The sequence below is a fragment of the Triticum urartu genome, chromosome 3 (assembly GCF_003073215.2).
Source record: "Triticum urartu cultivar G1812 chromosome 3, Tu2.1, whole genome shotgun sequence".
NCBI lineage: Eukaryota > Viridiplantae > Streptophyta > Magnoliopsida > Poales > Poaceae > Triticum > Triticum urartu.
Window position 1 is genome coordinate 744,737,876 of NC_053024.1, and position 8,015 is coordinate 744,745,890.

Below are 8,015 nucleotides of genomic sequence, written 5' to 3' on the forward strand. Positions count from 1 at the left end.
GTTGTATTTGTTCTTGTTTTCAAAATGAATGAGACCAAATTATATCTCATCTATAATTAATACTAGAGCAAAAATACACCAAAGAGGACCACGAGCCGACCACTTGGGTAGGTGGCGCGGCCACCCCCTGGCCGACCACATGGGCTTGTGGGGCCTTGGTGGGTCCCCTCCCGACATCTCCATATATTGTCATTTGCCCTAGAAAAAAAATCAAGAAAAGAGTTTCGGTATTTTCCGGCCATTGTTTCGAGGTGAAACTAGGACAAAAGCACTTTTACTTTCAACGACGCACTTTTACTCTCCAACAGTGAGAGCTAATAATGCTCGTAAATGATGATAAATAGTAATGCCTTTTTTGGCACCTGAACAAATTAAGTTTTTTTTTGCGTGAAATAGTGGTCTTTATATTCATGTCATAAGCAAATTATGTTTACCTTTTTTTTAAGTAAACTAGGCCTTTTTAGTTTCCTCCTCTCCACGGACACCAACCACATCACGAAACCCTTGTGATCCCCGTTGCGATGGCGGCCGAGCGCCAGGACGCGGCAAAGGCAGAGGCGCTCCTCTCCCGCTGGCTCTCCTTCCTTCCTCACCCACCTGTCTCCGCCGCTGCCCGCCTCTCCGCTCTCCATGACGCTGACACCGGCGCCGACCGCATCAGCCGCCTGCCCTACGCGCTTCTCCGCGAAGTCTTCTCCCGCCTCCCTGCCAAGGACGCGGCGCGCAAGGCCACGCTCTCCAGCTGCTGGCGCGGGCTCGTCCTCGCAGACGGCGACCTCATCCTCGCCTCTGCAGTATCCCTAGTGGGCTTCACCCCTGTCTCTTGGTAATTACGTGGTAGTTTCCTAGTAGCTTCTGGACATGCAAGTACGTGGTAGTAGATGTGCATGTTCCTGGTAGTTTCTTAGTGCATCAACAGGAAAGTGCTATGCACTTACGTGGTGGTAGTCAGCAAGGGCTGTGCATGTTCGTAGTAGTTTCCTAGTAGTCTCCTAGGAGTTTACTTTAGCTTGACCAGGTAGCCAATAAAAGAACATGTGCCCCATCGGTTGTAAGCAGGAGAAGTATAGTACGGGAGTATCTTCAAGTGAGTGTGTGTGTGTGCGCTTCACTCATGTCCAACTAGCTTGCACTAGCTGCAAATTAGTTCCTTTCCCCTACTTCTGTTTGATCCTCGGCTAGCTACGTTGTAGTTGGGCTAACAATTGGTATCGAAGCCCCAGGTTGCGGTAGCCATGGCCGGTGAACAAGGAAAGAAGCAACGCACCACCTCGGGTGGTTTCCAGTCGCAGCCATCACAGGACAGCTCCCAATCGCCGGCTCCGCGGGAGCAGCGAGGGCGCAGCCGGTCCAGGCGCGACAATAGTGGTGAGGTCGCGGTTAGGGAGAACGCGCGCGAGACCGTAGTCAGCGGTAGCGTACCCATCACCTTCCCAATGCTCACGCGCTCGAACTACAGCGAGTGGGTGTTGATCATGGAGTACAAACTCCAGCGGCGAGCCTTTGAGTTCCCATGGAGGACGATATAGTCGAGAGAAAGGAGGACAGGAATGTCGTGGCAGCGCTCATGCGCGCCATGTCCATGCGAGAGGCATAGAGCTCTTCAACTAATCCCCTCCCGACATCAGTAGCACTCTCCCCGACAACAACGTTCTCGGGGGCCTACAATTGGGAGGCGATGAAGACCCGGGTGTGGGGGAGCCACACCCTCGCAACCACGTCCCCTGAGACAATGGACAAGCCCATGCAAGTTGGTACGGCAAAAACGCATTTGGGGGAACACACTCCGTCCATGATGATGGCTACCATCGAGTCTGTGCAGAAGCACACGTCAACTTAGGTCGGCCACACCCTGACAACCAGGTTCTTAGGGTTTCTGCATGCCCGTGTGGGCGACACAACACTCTTCGTTTGCCTCAACATGAAGTCTGACAGGCCACTCCCCGACAAAGTTGTTTTCAGGGCCTGTCAACTAGGAGGCGATGAAGAGACTGTCATGGGGCGGCAAGGCCTCAAACGTGACTATGGCGACCTTCGGGGTCTCCCTTCTGAAACTGTTGGAAGTGGTGCAGGTACATTACTATAGTATTGCCTCTTTGTGATGGGTTCTTTCATATACCTTATCCCTTGTATTTATTCCTTCTTATCTCACTCCAGCCTATGGTTCTGGCCAGGACGGTGGAAGCTCATCGCACCCTTAGTGCAGGTGGAACATGATAGATCAGAGATGGCCGTCCGCACGTCTCAAGGGCATGTCTTAGTGCCGGAAAGTCACAACCAGTTCTCTGCATCTCCTTGCGAGGCCTTCAGCAGATACTTTCAAGTGTTAGCTGGAAGTAAGTCTTATTTTCAGAATTATTAAGATGGAGATTTGTTCTTTCTTTCTGTGGGATATCACTTCATTGATCTGGCCTATTTCACATGTTGCACTACATCGACTGAGAACAAGATCATTATTTTTATCCAGGGCTACGCAACTAAGAGTATTTACACACCGTTTTGTCTTTTTGAGTAAATTGGTCATGTCTAAAGTAGTGTGTTTATTTAACAAATGCAGGTGCAAACTTTCCTCAGGCATATTGGTTACCAAGCCCATTTGAGAAATTATTCAACCTATTTCATGGATCAGGCAAAATAATCCATTCACAAATGTATTTGGTCTGCTTTCAGTTCGTTGATTTTAACAAGCTTGGGAATATTTCCACCTTTGCTAAAAGGTTTGTTTCATTGGCAGCATCAATTGTGAATCCGTTCGTTGATGTTAACAACCTTGGGAATATTTCCTCCTTTGCTAAAAGGTTTGTTTCGTTGGCGGCATCAATTGTGAATCCAGTGCATAGCAAATTGAATATTTACATTTGTGTGCCCGCTAGACTTATGCACAACTTGCTGGTCTTACTTGATGTTTAATAATAGGGATGGTGAAATTGTAATTATTTGTTGTATGTGATCATTTTGCATCGTGCAAGAGCACTTGCATGCATTTCTGTCTAACATGACAAGAGACGTTATGCTACATGTAGGATAAAGAACTCATCTATATCTATAAGATTAGGTTATTTAGTACAATTCCTTGAAATGGTTTTTAATTAAATTTCCTATCACTCTATTGCCAAAATAGATGGGCGCTGCAACGCACGCGATCTATGATCTAGTTTAAATTGAAGGCGGACTAATTGCTAGCTTCCAATGCATCCGTGCATGTAAACATTGGCTCAAACAAACTCTTTTCCGCATGATTTCCTCACGACACCAGAAGGTTGTTCTGTAGACGCTTTACCATTCATCTAATGGTGTTGACTATTGAGTGACGTGGTGCTTCTTAACTACCTAGTTCTCATATATTTATTTAGAAAGGGAACATGTGTTAAAAATTGCTAACATTTTTCGAAAATGTGTATCTTTTAACAATATTTTAAATTATGAAAATTTCACTAAAAAGTAAAAAATTTCTAATTTGGAGCAATTTTTAAATTGCCATTTTCTTTTCAGAAATATTGAACAATTTTGAAAAACAATAAAGTTTTCAAAAAATTGATAATCTTTTTTTCATGTTCCAAATATTTTTCAAAACAGCAACAAAATTTTCGAATGCTGAACATTTTCTATAATTTATTTTTCTAAAATTCTGATTTTTGTTTTGAGAATTTTTAATTTATGAACTAAATTCTATAAGAAAATTAAATTTGGAAGTGAAAAAAGAGATAAGGGAAGGAGAATAAAAATATAAAAAAATACAGAAACCAAGAAAAATGGCCAGCCCATTATTGGTTGTCCTGTCCGAAGCATGGACTATTTGTCGCCCTGTGCGGGAAATAGAATTTTCACAGCTGCATGGGCAGAAAATAATTGGGCTGGCTTCGCTGGGCCACAGTGCACGGCCCATGTACGAAATTCTATAAAAGCCTTTTTTTCGAGAGCAACTAATTAACGAGTGCTCCTTCGGGAGCCTCGCAACGATCAGCGCTACTTGGCACGCTCCCAGCCGCCTGCCACGTGTCGCGCTCTGGACGCTCCCTCCGGGTTTTTTTTTTCATTTTTCCACACGCGTTTTCGGCTTTTTAAACTGTTTTTTTTCGACGTTTCGGTTTTCCACCGGTCTTCCTGAGCTTTTGGACCAATTTTTTTCCGAAAATTATTATTTTTCCATGAAAAAACGCTTTTTCTTTTTTTCCCTTTCGCGAGAGTCACGGTTTTTCTTCCGCGAGAGGCACGGTTTTGCTTCGCGAGAGTCACGGCCGTGCCTCTCGAAAACGAAAAAAAACATGCTTATTTTCTTCCGCGAAGGCACGGTTTTGCTTCCGAGAGAGGCACGGTTGTGCTTTTGCGAGAGTCACGGCCGTGCCTCTCGGAAACGAAAAAAATCGTGTTTTCTATTTTTTTTCCTTCCGTGAAAGGCACGGTTTTGCTTTCGCGAGAGGCACGGTTGTGCTTTCACGACAGGCATGGCCATACCTCTCAAAAATGGAAAAATAACGCGTTTTTTTTGTTTCTCGAAAGGCATGCTTGTGCTTTCGCGAGAGGCACGGCCGTGCCTCCTCGAAAACGAAAAAAACTTGTTTTTTACTTTTTTTTGTTTCCGCGAGAGGAACAATTTCGCTTCCACGAGAGGCATGGTTGTGATTTCACGAGAGGCACGGGCGTGCCTCTTTCGGCATGGGAAAAACCCGTGCTCCGGTTCGGTTTTTTCGTCTAGTTTTTTTCGTGAAAAAGAAGTTCGTCAAAACCTATCAACATCGGATATAGTTTTGAAGATCTCGATGCGAGGAATCCAACGGTGAAAACGGTTCGAGATTTAGACGCACAGTTAAAGAGATAAAACGTTTTGAACAAACGAATCTACGAAAAAAAGGAAAACTCCCAGGTTGCGACAAGTGGCGCACATGCAGCGTGCCGCTTTTCGCAACCTGGGGAGGTGGAAGTGATCTTTGCAATGAGTACTTCTTAACTAGTGATTTCGTTTTTTTTAGCAAACGAACGCATAAGAATTTTGTATCGCCTCGGATAGAAAATAAAATTTATTTCAGCGGTGAACGGATGAAACATTTGGCGAAACGCGAGGTGCTTTATTAGTAGGTATAGATATAGATATATCAAGTGCATATAATAATTCCGGACATATATTTATGCCTTGACAGTTGTTGTACTTCATAGTTACAATACCCTGTTCAGAGTATCCATACATTGCTGACACTAGTGAAAACAACTGCCTTATTGTCTGCTGGAGATCATTGGTTCCGGCTATATGCAGTTGTAGTGTTGTTATTTCAGTGTCTGAAGTCTGAACGCAATTATCAGGCTCCCTCTATTTGTATATATACCTATTATATTGATGCGTGCATTTGCACCGGCCAGCATGTGAAATCAGCTACAACATCAAAGAGCAGTCAAGGTGAGCAGGTGCCAAACTTTATCTTTATAATAAAATTTGTGATGTCCATTTTGGTTAGTGAAGTTTTCCCTTTTTGCAGGTCCAGCTTGTGAAAAGTGGTGACCGAAATGTCTTCCTTCCGCAGATGCTTTGCAAAAGTTTAGAGGAATCACATGCAGGTCTATTTGGCTGGAACTCACTATATGTCTATATACTCAGCACCATATTGCAGCTGCTAGCTCCATGACTCATCACCCAACTCTAGCTCACATTTGAAATAATTTGCAGCAACGCAAGGAAACCACCGGGATCACCAGGAAGCTCGCTCTCAAGCTATGGGAGCAGTCGGCGGGCGACATCGAGTGCCTCCGTTCAAACATCAAGCTGATGGTCTTCCTTAACTTCCGAGGGGATCTGTGCGAGCTGTTTGGCTGGAGAACTCGGAGACCGTTGGAGCTGTTAGGCCGAGCCATGTACTCTGAACTTGATAGCCAGGTATTTGGCTGAACCTGAAATTCAACGGAATCATCTTCAGAAAATTGCTGAAGCTGCTAGGAAAATTCAATGTTGTGGTAATATCTTGTCAGCAGTTGCTCTTCTGTTCATAGATTTTGTCTAGCTCTGTGGCGTCAGTTAAACTGTTTAAAGGAAACGGTGCTGTAGTTTAAGCAGATATAATTCACGTGTGTGTGTGTACTGTTGTCCTCAGGTTTCTCAATTTTTGTACTCCGAAGAGAAGTTAGAAGGAAAAAAGAAAAGGAACGACTACATTAGGAGAAGTCGAACCCACGGTCTTCTGATCCAAAGTCAGACGCGCTAATACACTTAACAGGATTCTTCTTCTTTTACAACATTATTAATCATTCATCCATGTATATACCCGCAACCTGTTTGCCCAGTTCGCTCAGCATCTCAGGGTATACTCTGAACCTATTCTGTTCTACATCAGCTTCTCTTTTGGTCAGTTTCCCTTCATCTTATTGATTGTTATCCGTTTGTTCATTCTTATCCTCACAATTTTTTGTAGCAACTTCCAGCCTTCACAGGTACGGCGCTGCTGTACCAGTTAGGGAAATCGTCGGAACCATTTTTTATGGACGGAGGGCCATATGTCTTGTCTGTGATTTTTTATTTTTTCTGCACAGAAGTTGTGTTCTTGCTTGCTGAGTGCACTTTCTTCAAACAAGACATATGCTGCCTTCTTTTTGGTAAATTTCCGCAGGAGCAACATGTTGAGGCTAAGATGCCTAGAGAACCAAAGATATTCTTGCCAAAACCTTCCAAGTGAAGGAAGAGGCATCCCTGGAAATTCTTTACTGGATTTTATAGGAGATATTAGCATGCTACTAGTCAATTTACCTTCTGCATCGCGATACCAATTCGAGGCTTAGTTGATAGTAACCTGTAACCAAGCTCTGCACGCTGCACCAACATGATGAATTACTTCACCGTCTTATGGCAAAAGTATATTCAGGAAGAAGCTTTGTTACTCATAATGATTCTCAAGGGGTTGTTTCTCCGGTTAATTGTTGTATATGTATGTGATCTGAATGTGAATATGTTACCTGTGGCACTCGTAGTTACTACTTTCTTAATGCAAATGAGGAGTTAGAAACAAACATCCTGGCTATTGAACAAACAAATATTTCTTCGCTAACTTTCTTATTACACAACCTACAATACTAGTATGACTTTTTTTCTTTCAAAATGACATACTAGTTGCTTCTCTGCCCTAACTCCTAACATCCATAATTCAGGGTACATCCTGCCAATATTCACTTAGCCACGATGACATGGTGGAAATGCAAGAGAACAGTCTGTCCGGCTCTAAAACAGTCTCCTTTATCGGTTACATAACGTAACTCTGCAATGAAAGAATCTCAGATAACTAAAAAAAACAAACCGGATAAGCAACCACATAAATATCAATAGGATGCGCTACTGCAGCCGGGAAAAGTAATCTAAATGACAGGCCAACGATGCCATAGAAATAAAATGAAGTTCAAATGTAGTACACAAAAACACGGACAAAACTCTAGCTTAATATTATTCACGATTCTAGTATCTAAAAATTACCGTGGGGGGCTCCCCTACTATTTAGAGATTAAAAAAAATATTCAAGATTCATCCATCCATCAAAGCAGGACCTAAGCTGTGCAAAAGAATGTGAGGAAATCTCAAGTCGCTACTACACCAAGACGGGAAACAAATAAGGCTAGCCAATTAACCTCTAAGGGCACGATCTCTCTACGGCTAACATCATGACCGCAACGATAATCCATCACTTCTTGCAACACCCCAGTCTCGACATCGGCGACATACATGTGTTGGCCATCACCCTTGATAAGCAAGGTGCCGTTCTTCTCTCCCAAGCACGTGTATCGTTGTTTAGTCTGTGGGGCTGTTTGGATCAGCGCCATGGAGCGCCCCTCCAAACAGTTGAGGTTGACTGTGCCTTGGTAGCTGTTTGGAAATTTTTTGTGCGCCCAGCCCTCGTCGCCTTCTCTAGTTCTATTTTTCTCCTGTTTTTTTGCGAGACGAAGGCGGCGAGAACATCCGTCAATTATTTGGCTCATCCCTGTTTGCTGTGGCCAGCTTTGGCGCAAACCAAACAGCCTCTTAGTCTTCTTCTGTTGAGTCTGTG

The 8,015-nt window shown here is 43.8% G+C and overlaps 1 long non-coding RNA gene across 1 annotated transcript; it reads left to right on the plus strand.

The window, feature by feature from the left end:
• The first annotated feature begins 1,067 nt into the window (after positions 1-1,067).
• On the plus strand, positions 1,068-6,855 carry LOC125546416. The gene is made up of 5 exons (XR_007300633.1): positions 1,068-2,072; positions 2,175-2,336; positions 2,558-5,392; positions 5,472-5,550; positions 5,660-6,855. It is a non-coding gene; the product is annotated as an uncharacterized LOC125546416 (long non-coding RNA).
• Positions 6,856-8,015: the final 1,160 nt, after the last annotated feature.